Here is a 12,636-nt window from a genome sequence, read left to right as displayed (position 1 = left end):
GCTTATGATTAAGGACTGGTATTAATCCCCCCTTTCCGTCCGAAACGCGTCAAGCCGCATGGCAAGCCGCATGGCGTTTTTTCTGGATGACCTGTGATCGTTTTAATTTTTTAAATAAAGATTCCAAGTTTTATCATACAGAATTGGTGCTGAGTACCATCCCTCTTTTCCTGCTGTTGCCTTGGATCACGGACCTGCCTGTCTGGGGGACTACGAGCATCCACTCCAGCCTGAAGGACATCACACGGGTGAGCTGAAATCCATATTTTTTTGGTACCTTAAGTCTGCAGTAGAAGGGAACAAGTTGAGAATGCCTTTTCTTGCTTCAGGCTAGAGCCATGTCTAATTAAGATGCTGTGCAGGACACACATCATAACTTTCCACTGAGTGGAGAAAAGGTTACGATCAGAGGCATGGGTGGAGAGTAATGAGTCAATGGTGTACCTAACATCAGCAGCACAAACACCTTTTAGTAAGTTGTCAAACAGCCTTCACATCCAGGAGCATCCAAAGACATCTGATGTTTTTGGTGAGCTTCTATGTAGCGGGAAGGAAGGAGGAGCTAGAGGCAGAGCTCCGCCCCTTCCTCCCTCTTCTATCTTGACACAATCGTATCAGTAGCTACTGCCATCTTCTACTTAAGTAATGGGAAAGTCTTCACTGAATACAGATTTTACTTCAGAATTGAGAATTTTGATAATAACTGATCAATTTTGGCAGAGAAAGGAGCAAATTTGTCTAATAATATCTATTACAAGGTTGCTTATTTGCACATGTATGATTTATGATTTATGAAAAAAAATTAAAATGATGCTTTAAGTGCTGATATAGTGTTTTATATTAATACATATTTCAGCAGGATATTCCACAGTTTAATATCTCTAACTGTAAAAAAAACTTTCCTATTTAGACACCAAACTGAAAGTTGCCAAGTTGACTTTTTATTTTATTCCGAACAGCTTATCAAAAAAAATCACAGGCAGACAATGTTTTTTCTGCCTAGGAAAAGACTGATGGAACTTCCTAATTTTCTTTTTTTCCAAACAGTTTTTATTGATTTTACAAATTCTACACATTATCGTATCATAAGAAGTATTATCAGGTTACATTGACATAAAATAAGTCAAAATTATAGAATCCGAACATAACATACATGAAACAAACCCTTAAGCCCCTGTGCCATTCTTTAATATTTCTAATGTTGATGCCGTGCCTTGATCATGTCATACCATCTTACCTTTGTCCTTCACCTTAGTCCCCGCTAAGTAATCCTCAACTTTCCCAAGCTGCCCTGGATTTCACTCAGAAGGTACCACTCCGTATGCCTAAAAGGTGCCACTAAATGGTTTATTTCTTCCTGTTTGAAATAAACTTCAATAAATGTTTTCCACCTACTAAAAAACTTGGTAGTCTTATTATCTTTGTCCCTTTCTGCTTCTAGTTTCTCCATCCTCAAAAGATTATGTAGTTCCCCGATGACTTCCCCTGTGGATGGAGCCTCCTCCTGTATCCAGTGCCTTAGGATGCACCTTTTAGCTATCATGGCTATGTTATGTATGATTGCAAATGTCTTTTTGTCCTGAGGATTCAGTCCCCCTCTAACTCCACCCTCAAAGAAGTGAAACATCCACACCATTAACTGTGATTTGCAGGAAATTCTCCATGTTGTTTGGGCTAGTGCTCCGACTTGATTCCAGAACCTCTTTATCGTCCTGCATTCCCACAGGCCATGTAACATGTCTGTTTTTTCTTTGTGGCACTTAGGGCACCGTGCCTCCCTGCCCGGTATGTTGAAACCCAAAACTGCCCTGTGTAATATCCTAAATTGGGTGTCTCTCCAGCTCTCATTGGTGACTTTTTTCCGCATCTGAACCCATCTTTTCAGTATGACCTCCACCACTTCTTGCCCTTTCAGTTGTTTTTTCCATGCTAAAAGTGTACGACTATCTTCCCGGGATATTAGCACACCTCTAAATGTTCGGTATATTCGAGAGACATTCAAATTTGTTACATTGCCTTCCATAAGCTAGTCAATCATACTCTTGTTCAGTTCCCTTCCAATCTCACCCAGCCCTCTAATCATTCCATGTTTCAATTGTTCGTACTGAATAATGTGGAAGCCATTGAGGTTGTATTTATCAAGCACTTCCCGACCTGTCATCCACCTTCTCTCTGCCACATTCATTACATCTATCATTCTCCTAATGCCCTTCTCTTTCCATTTGAGGAATAGTTTATTCTCTCTCCCCTGGGGGAAGTTTGGTGATGCCCAAGGATTTAGGTATTTTGATACCTTCCATGAAAGTCCCAATTTCCGTCTTACCAATCTCCAGGCCAACATGGTGTCTCGGAATATAACGGAGTTTCTTATGTGACCTTCAACCTTGGACAATGGGGAGTGAAGAATAGACGTCAGATCCCATGGCTCTACGTACTTGAGTTCCATACCATAATCCGAGTGTCTACTCGTTCCTCTCAGCCAATCAATCATGTGTCTCATGATGCACACAACGTTATACCCTCTGACGTCCGGAAAATTTATCCCTCCCTCCTCCACAGACTTCATCAGCGTACGCAGCTTTATTCTGGGTTTCCTTCCCCTCCAAATAAAATCTGCATACGCTGAGTTGAGTCTGTTGACATCCCTTAGTGTTAACAATAATGGAATCGTTTGGAAGGGGTACAGCAGCCTAGGGAAGCTCATCATTTTTATGAGGTGACATCTTGCCAATAATGGCAGGGGTAATCCCTTCCAGCCCTTCAATTGATTTGATTTTTCTGATCAGTGGACCATAGTTCATTTTATAAATTGATTGCACCGTCCTTCCTACATGCACTCCCAGGTATTTAACTGATGATTGTGCTACCTGAATTCCATTCACATGCCCTTCACTTAAGATACCCCCAGCTGGCCCTTGATCCCCGCTCAGGAATAGCAGCTCACATTTCTTTTTATTTAATTTAAAACCTGAAAAGGTGCCAAATTTTTCTATCATGCTAAGTGTCCGGGGCAGGTCCGCACCAGGGTCCCCCATAAATAGAATCACGTCATCAGCAAAAGCGCTATCTTCATTTCTGTTCCCCTTATGTTTATCCCTTTGAAACTATTATGACCCTGCAGCACTCTTGATAGGGGTTCAATTGCCAGGTTAAATAATAGTGGGGATAGCGGGCATCCTTGTCTCGTCCCTTTCATCAGAGGGAACACGTCGGACAAAAAACCCGGGGTGTGGATCCTTGCTCCTGAGTTGGCATATAGGCTGTGAATATAGAGTCTCATCTTACCCAAGATCCCCGCGGCCTCCATCATCTTGTCTAACCAGCTCCAGTTAACATTGTCGAACGCTTTCTCGGCGTCGAGTGTGACTAATGCAGGACTTGCCCCCCCCTTCGTGCGCCCCAATCTAACTGCGTCAACCACTAGAATCGTCTTCCTAATGTTGGTCACCGCATTTCTCCCTTTTATAAACCCTACCTGATGTTCTGAAATTAACCTAGGTAAGACCATGGCCAATCTATCCGCCATGATTTTAGACATTATTTTTAAGTCCTGGTTGATGAGCGAGATGGGCCGATAACTCGAAGGGTCGTCCAGGTCCTTGGTTCCCTTAGGTATTAATTTAATGTATGCTATATTGGCATTTTTAGGGATTTCTGTTCCCCCCAGAATTGCATCAAAGACTGAAGTTAGGTCCGGTGAGATCAGATCCTTGAGGGCTTTATAAAATTCGCTGTTGAAACCATCGGGCCCTGGAGCCTTATTAGTACTAAGTTCCCCAATTGTTTTTGAAACCTCCTCCTCTGTGATATCTGCGTTTAAGGCTTCCAGTTCCTTCTCCGTTAAGCTAGGTAGTTAGGCTTGTCTTAGCCACTCCGCCTTATCAGTCATGTCGTTATGTCCTGGCCCGTACAACTTTCTGTAATATTCTCCCAGCACCTTATTAATTTCCTTGGGATCCGATGTCACCCCTCCACCCTTTGTTTTCATTTTAGAGATTACCGTCATCTTTCTATTGCCCCTTGCTAAATTTGCCAGCATCCTCCCCGCCTTATTCCCAAATCTATGAAGATCAGCCTCTTTATGTGACCAAAATAATTGTTCCTTTTTTTTTGCCCACTCGTCAAAGTCTCTCTTGGCCGCCATCCACCTATCTTTTGCCGTGATAGACCTGTCTGTCAGATAATTAGTATACGCTAGTCGCACTGCCTCGCTGTGAAAATTGTATTTCACGTTCGTCTTTCGTTTGACCATGGCCGCATACCCCACCAAACGCCCTCTCAAGACCGCTTTCGCCGTTTCCCAGAATAATACTGGCGTCGCCCTATGCTCCTTATTAGGAATTAGAATTATTTTCTGAGAACTCTTCCCACCATTCCTTTATTATCTTGTGAAAATTGTCCTGTCTTAGGAGAAACGACGGAAATCTCCATATAATGTCTGATCCTCTCTTGAATTTCTCTCTAAGGCCCACTCTCACCGGACTGTGGTCTGAGATCACCATACTCTCAATCATGCTGTTTTGCACACCATTTGCCAGTTCCAAAGACAACCAAATCTGATCTATACGAGACCAACTGTTATGTGGATGAGAGAAGTGCGTATACTCTCTGTCATGTGGGTGAGTTAGTCTCCAAATGTCTTTTAGTCCTACATCCTCCAAAGAAACCTCTCTGTGGGCTGAGCCCTTGTCCCCGTGTCCCAACTCACCCTCTCCCTTGCTTCTGTCCTCCGCTGAGTCTGGCACTGCATTGAAGTCCCCCGCCACTATGATGTTAGGTTCCTTATCTGAGAGAATTATGGTTTTTATGGTGTCATGGAACTAATTCTGTTTCGAGTTTGGACAATACACATTATATATACTGAGTGTTCCCGCTGGACTGGTAATTGTTAAATGCTGCCATCTTCCTTGATCATCCTCTTCCTGAGCCACCACTTCATGGCTAAGCTGTTTGTTTATCAAAATCATTGTGCCCGCCTTCCTTCCCTGTGCCGCTGCCCCATATACTGAACCCACCCAGTATTTTTTCATGCGGAAAAAATCTTCCCTCCCTAAGTGGGTTTCTTGTAATAGAGCAATATCAGTTTTTAGTCTTTTCAAGTGTCTTAGTATCATTTCTCGCTTGTTAGGTGATCTTAGGCCCTTAACATTCCACGTTGTTAGTTGCACCATGTTTGTCTAAATGGTTTCCTCTTGTTGATACTGCCCTTCAAGACCTCGACTGTAAGAGAGACACGACTGTCAACAATGCCCTCACAAGAGGTTCCTCCAGAATGACATTTCTTTTCCCCAACTCGTAAATAAACCCCTATACAACATATGAAAAATATAAATCCTATAACGACCAAACAGGTTTTCCCTTTAAAGGGACTTTCGGCTCTTTTTGCCATGATAGTGACTTCCCTTCTTCCTGGCCAAAATATGAGTCTACCTAATCACCCCCCTGATAAACAAATTCTATGTTTTTTCCCCCGAGTAACACACAACAACCTTAAGTATTATGCAAGGATTAAAACAATATTTCGTATATAGTAGAACCTTAGCGAGAGTTCATCCGCTGGCTTAGTCCTGGTTTTGTGGGACCTTCCTTTCAACCCGTTCGGATCCACTGTATTTAGATCTGAAAGACAATCCAGAGAGAGAGAAGCAGAGCAGAGAAAAGAGAGAAGAAGAAGAGAGAGAAGAGGAAAAAGAGAGAGGAGAGGAAGAAAAGAGAGAAGAAGAAGAGAGCAGAAGAGGGGAGAGAGCAGAAGAAAAAGAGAGGAGAAGGAGAAGAAAAGAAGACAGAAGAAGAAGAAGAGAGAGGAGAAAAGGAAGGAGGGAGAGAGAGAAGAAGAAGAGGGGAGAAAAAGAAGGAGAAAGAGAAGAAGAAGAAAAAGAGAGAGGACAAGAAGAAGAGGAGAGAAGAGAAGAAGAAGAAGAGAGGAGAAGAAAGAGAGGGGAGAAGAAGAAGAGAAAGGAGAAGAAGAAGAGAGAAGAGAAGAAAAAGAGAGAGGAGAAGAAGAAGAGAGAGAAGAAGAGGAAGAGAGAGGAGAGGAAAAAGAGAGAGGAGGAGAAGGAGGGGGAGGAGAAGAAGCAGAAGGAGAAAGAAAAGCAGAAGGAGAAGAAGAAAGAAGAAGAAGAAGGAAAAGAAAAAGAAGGAGAATAGGAAGGAGAAGAAAGAGAGGAAGCAGAAGAAGAACCTCTCATCCTCTCCTCTCCCCCGCCACCGAAGGTAGGAAAAACGATTGGTTCCCTCTCCCTCACACCGGCCCCTCCCTCTCGGCCCGCTCTCCCTCTTTGGTCAAGGGGAACAGAGAAAAACCAGTAAAAGTCAGTTCAAGAGTCATCACGTGTCTTGGTGGCTCTCAAGAGTGCTGCTCCCTGAAGCCCGGTCTGGGGCTGGGTTGCTGAGCTGGACTCCGATTCCCCTCTCCGTTGGTCTCAGGTTGTGTTTGCCTGCTGTGTTGTCCAACCTCTCTTCCTGAACCTGTAGGGGAGCCTTTTCTGTAATTTCCTCCTTCATTAGATCTCCTCTCCTGAGCCTCTGCCCGGCTTCTGTCGTGTTCTGACATAAGGATGTTTTCCGCTTCCTTGTGGTCTTTATAATATGAGAATGTTCCATTGGAGTTCCTAACCTTTAGTATGGCTGGGTAAAGTAGTTGGCATTTTACTCTTTTGTTGTACAGAAATGTGCACAGTTTGCTGAAGTCCTTCCTCCGCTTGGATACATCAACCGAATAGTCCCCAAAGATCAGCAGTCTGTTTCCTTGGTATTGTAGGGGCCGTTTACGTTCTCTAAAGGCCTTCAATATTTCTTCTTTGTGCTTGTAGTCGAGGTATTTGACTATCACTTGTCTGGCTCTTGGCGGGGATTTACTGCTTGGGCTTTGTCCTTCTCCTTTGTTCATCTCTTGTTGCCTCAATGGTCCCACTCTGTGGGCCCTTTCCACTCTAAATTTTGCTTTTATACCCAACGCCTGTGGTAGTTCCACCTCACAAATGCTGTCTAGCTGTCCCAGTGATACCGATTCTGGCAGCCCCACAATACGAAGATTGTTTCGTCTCGACCTGTTTTCTAGATCCTCTGCCTTGTCTTTCAGGTATTCATTAGATTTTATTAAAGTTGCTATTTGTTCTTGCATGGTCGAGATTGCCTCCTCAGAATTAGAGATTCTCTGCTCTGTTTCTGTCAGTCTATTTGAGTGATCAGTCAATTGCTTCTGCATGGCGGCTAGTGAAGATTGTATGGCTGCCTCTATGGCTATTTTTATTTACTTAGACAGATGAGATGTCACTTCTATTGCCAATTTTTTATAATCCACATGGATCTCTTGTACTTGCTTATTTTGGCCAGCAGGTGGTGCTGTTTCCTAGACCTTCTTGTTTGTGTGGAGCCTCTGCCTCCCTCTGCCGCCTTATAGGGCTGAGGTGGTAGTGGGTCTTGCTGCTTTTTGCTTCCTTTACCAGGAATGGCAGAGGATGAACTCCTCCTGTAGTGAGGTTGTCCCCATTTGCCTCCTCTCTCCCTCCTTTGCTGGCATGCATCTTCCTCCGGCCCTCCTGATCCTCCACTGCCCCCCTCCATATCGCCGGCCTCCTCCTCTCTCAGCTCTCCCTCCATATCTCCCTCATCCTCCCACTGTGAGCTGCCCTCCTCTGACCCCTGCATCCACCTCTCTCCTGCTCCAGATTCCTCTGCCTCCTCAGCCGTGTCCTCCATTACTCTGCCTCTCCGGCATGGATCCATCTCGTCTCTCCCCTGCACCTCTGGCTCCGCCCCCGACAGGCTCGCCGGCACCATGTTCATTGCATCCATTTCTTTCCCAGCCGCAGCGTCGCCGCTCCTCCCGGGTCCTTCACTGCAGCCAGCGCTTCTCAGCAGGTAACGATCCATCGCTGCTGACCTCCGCTTTCCTGCTGTGTGACTTTCGTCTTGTTCCCGGAGGCGGGGGGCTTCTTTCAGACTGGTTTTTCCAGGGGGTGGCGGGAGCTTCTCCCTCAAGCCTCCACCTCAGCCAGGACCGGATCCGGAAGTCCCTAATTTTCTAATGCAAACTGAGCATGAAACATAGTAACAAAAAAGAGATAGTTGCACTCTGGAGTGCTAGGATGTGTGAAACAATGAATATGGGAATATAGACATGCAATACTGCTATGAAAAACTTGTAAAAATTGAAAAACTTAGCACACAAAATGGCCAGTTTTATGTGAGGCCAACAGCCAATGCCAAGGCATATGTCTTAATGTTGGGTCCCTGTCTACTCTAAGGCCTCTATTTGGGTTAAAATATATTCAATTTATGGTGGACAGGGACCTGCAAGTAAAGAATTAAAGTCAGCTAAGGCTGAAGAACAGTAGTGCTCAATCAGAAGGCATGACCCTATAATCTAAGAAAAAGACTGATGGCACTTCCAAACTTTCTAATGTGAACAGATGCATACTAAACATGAAAAATAGTAACAAAAAAGAGACAATTGCACTATGTAGTGCTAAGATAGGTGTAACAATGGAAATAGGAATATATAACAATGTTAGTTGGAGTGTTTCTTTAATTGGCGTTCATTTAACCGCCAATTAAAGAAGCACTAACTTTAAAGAACTGCTAATTTCCAATAACAGCAATTCTGTAGTGCACTTATAACACTACTTCACATAAAAAATATCAACTTCAGACAGATCAATGTTACCAGACAGCTTTAAATTGATAGTAGTTGACTTCACCTTGTAAAAAGGAGTGCACCATTGATATCTTTACTGTACACAGGAGGAGGGTGTTTGCTCTTATACCATTTATGTTTACAGAGACTCCTTTTGCAAGGGAGGTGTGGTGGTGAGATTTTCTTAAGGGGTTTTCCTATGAACAGACAAAATTTTGTAATTCATTTTAATCAATAAATATGGATATAATAATAGGTTTCACAATTGGATGTGTTTAAAAAAATGCTCCTGTGCTGAGATAACCTTTTATATGTGTCCCTGCTACATACACCGTGTGCAGAATTATTAGGCAAGTTGTATTTTATAGGATTTATTTTTATTTTTGATCAATAACTATGTTCTCAATCAATCCAAAAGACTCATAAATATCAAAGCTTAATATTTTTGGGAGTTGGAGTGGTTTTTTTTTTTAGATTTGGCTCTCTTAGGAGGATATCTGTTTGTGCAGGTAACTATTACTGTGCAGAATTATTAGGTAACTTAATAAAAACCAAATATATTCCCATCTCACTTGTTTATTTTCACCAGGTAAACCAATATAACTGCACACAATCTATATACATATATATATTGTGAGATTCGTGTGGGATTAGTGGATGAGTGCAGGTATATCTCACCCCGGTATCGGTCCTATGTGACTTAGCCTGGTCAGGATCACCTGGTTACTAATGGATTAATGGGAGGTGAAGGACTGATGTAAAAGGAGTCTGGGAAGTTGGGGGAGGCTGCTCCAGCTGGGAACACAGAACGCCTGTCTGTGTAGGAGACACTTGTGAGTTGGAGCAGTGCTTTATGTCTGTATGGTTTAGCTGGAAGGGAGAAGCCCTCCAGTTGGTAGTTAGGATATCATCCTGTATAGTTAGCGCCGGACAGGCAAGGATTTATTTTGTTGGTGTTTTTCTTTTGTTTATGCTTCACTGCAATAAACCTGACCAAGGGTCAGTTACACCTTGAATTCGGCTGTCTGCCTGAGGTGAATACGTGCCCTTTGAACCCAGCAAAGGCGATCCCTGAGCGTGTTATCACAGTATATATATATATATATATATATATATATATATATATATATAATTGCCTTATTCTGTCTGTCTGTCTGTCTGTCTGTCTGTCTTGCTCCAAAATTGTGTCCTTACGGTGACACAAAGCTGATTGGCCGCTGGGCTCGCCATGGCCCCGCCCCCCCGCACGGATTGGCCGCTCGCCTCGCCTCGGCTCCGCCCCCCACGGATTGGTCGCTCGCCTCGGCCTGGCCCCGCCCTCCGCATGGATTGCCCGCTCGCCTCGGCCCTCCGCACGCATCGCCAGACATAACCTTGCGCTGCTGGGATCGTGACGGAGCCCGTGAACACTGGTAACCATTATACACATCGGGTAACTAAGGTCCCTTGGTTACCCGATGTGTATCATAGTTACCAGTGTACACCGGCTCCTTCACGATCCCAGCAGCGCCAGACATAACCTTGCGATGCTGGGATCGTGACGGAGCTGGTGAACGCTGGTAACCATTATACACGTCGGTAACTAAGGTCCCTTAGTTACCCGATGTGTATCATAGTTACCAGCTTACACCGGATCCCGGTACACATGTGCAGGGAGCCGCCATAATACTCCTCTCCCCCCAGGACTACTCCTCCTATTATAGTCCTCCTAATATACTCCTCTCTGAGGATAATAGGAGAACTATTATAGCATGAGGGATGGAGCACGATGGGGTGCACAGCATGGGGGATGTAGCACGATGGGGGGTGCGCAGCATGGAGGATGGAGCACGATGGGGGGTGCGCAGCATGGGGGATGGAGCACGATGGGGGGTGCACAGCATGGGGGATGGAGCACGATGGGGAGTGCGCAGCATGGAGGATGGAGCACGATGGGGAGTGCGCAGCATGGGGGATGGAGCACGATGGGGAGTGCGCAGCATGGGGGATAGATCATGATGGGGGGTGCGCAGCATCGGGGATGGAGCACGATGGGGGGTGCGCAGCATGGGGGATGGAGCACGATGGGGGGTGCGCAGCATCGGGGATGGAGCACGATGGGGAATGCGCAGCATAGGGGATGGAGCACGATGGGGGTTGGGCAGCATGGGGGATGGAGCACGATGGGGGGTGCGCAGCATGGGGGATGGGGCATGATGGGGGATGCGCAGCATGGGGGATGGAGCACGATGGGAGGTGCACACCTCCCCCAACACACACACACACAACACACCACACACACACTGGAAACCTCAAACACCGCCCTACACAGACACCCACACACACAGACAACGCCGCACACACACAACACCGAACACACAAAAACCGCGGCATACATAAATATACGCACATACCGCACAACACACACATTGCACAAAACATACCTCCCCCCAAAACACACCACACCCACACAAACCGCGCAACACACACACACACAACGCGACAGACACACAGCGTTCCACAAACAACGCAACACACGCAACACACATACAACACCGCTCTCACCCCCCGCCACGCCCAGACAACACCCAGAACATGTACAGCGCCCTACACAAACACTTGGTAACTACACACAACAACATCTATATATATATATATATATATATATATATATAAAACAAAAATCATACATGAACTACACAATACGTAAATTCTAGAATACCCGATGCGTAGAATCGGGCCACCTTCTAGTATATATATAATTGCCTTATTCTTTCTGTCTGTCTTGCTCCAAAATGACGTAATTACAGTGACAACTGTCGCCACACCGTGCGTGCTAAAGAGCCTGCGACCAACGGCTCAGCTAACTGAACAGTCCGAACTACGGGCCGACAGGACAGCGCCCAACACTTTTCCCCGCACCCACATGGAGCCCCGACTCCCTGGTGAGTGCTGCACCCCCGGGAGCCCACACTGGCAACCCAGCCGACACATACCCACCGCTCGCCTCCGCCCCGCACACATTACCCCATTCGGCTCCACCCCCCTCGCACTCCGCCCTCCGCATGTATACCCTGAACACACACACGAATAGTCACTTGTCCCCATCCCTCCCCGGTGAATGCTGCACCCCCGGGAGCCCACATCGGCAACCCAGCAGACACATACCCACCACTCGCATCCGTCCCCACACACATTACCCCACTCGGCTCCACCACCCCCACATTCCGCCCTCCGCATGTATACCCTGAACACACACACACACACCTGAATAGTCACCTGTCCCCAGCCATGCAGTCCCCATCACTGACGTCCTCAGTGCCATGGCTCCGCTTGGCTTCATCCCCCGCAATCCGCCCATCGCACACATTACTCCGCAGGATGGGGGCACATGTCAGGACGGTGGCTGCACCAAGATGGGAGCACATACCAGCATTGGGCCACATCACAGCATCAGCCCACACACCAGGATGGGGGCCATACAAGGATGGAGACTATACCAGGATGGGACACAGACTAGGATGCTGCATATAATTGCCTTATTCTGTCTGTCTGTCTTGCTCCAAAATGATGTCATTACAGTGACAACCGTCGCCACAATGCACGCGCTAAAGAGCCTATAAACCAATAAACAATTATAAGAATATACTAAATTAAACCTAACCCATCCAGTCCATTCATTACCTTATTATTCAATCTGCTAACCTACATACACATTCTAGACTACCCGATACGTTAGAATTGGGCCACCTTCTAGTTTAGAAATAAACATTTCTGACATGCAAAAACAAAACCCCAAAAAATTAGTGACCAATATAGCCACCTTTCTTTCTGATGACACTCAACAGCCTACGATCCATAGATTCTGTCAGTTGCTTGATCTGTTTATGATCAACATTGCATGCAGCAGCCACCACAGCCTCCCAGACACTGTTCCGAGAGGTGTACTGTTTTCCCTCCCTGTAGATCTTACATTTTATGAGGGACCACTGGTTCTCTATGGGGTTCAGATCAGGTGA

The sequence above is a fragment of the Anomaloglossus baeobatrachus genome, chromosome 6 (assembly GCF_048569485.1).
Source record: "Anomaloglossus baeobatrachus isolate aAnoBae1 chromosome 6, aAnoBae1.hap1, whole genome shotgun sequence".
NCBI lineage: Eukaryota > Metazoa > Chordata > Amphibia > Anura > Aromobatidae > Anomaloglossus > Anomaloglossus baeobatrachus.
The sequence above is the reverse complement of the archived record's forward strand: the minus strand, read 5'-3'. Positions refer to the sequence as shown.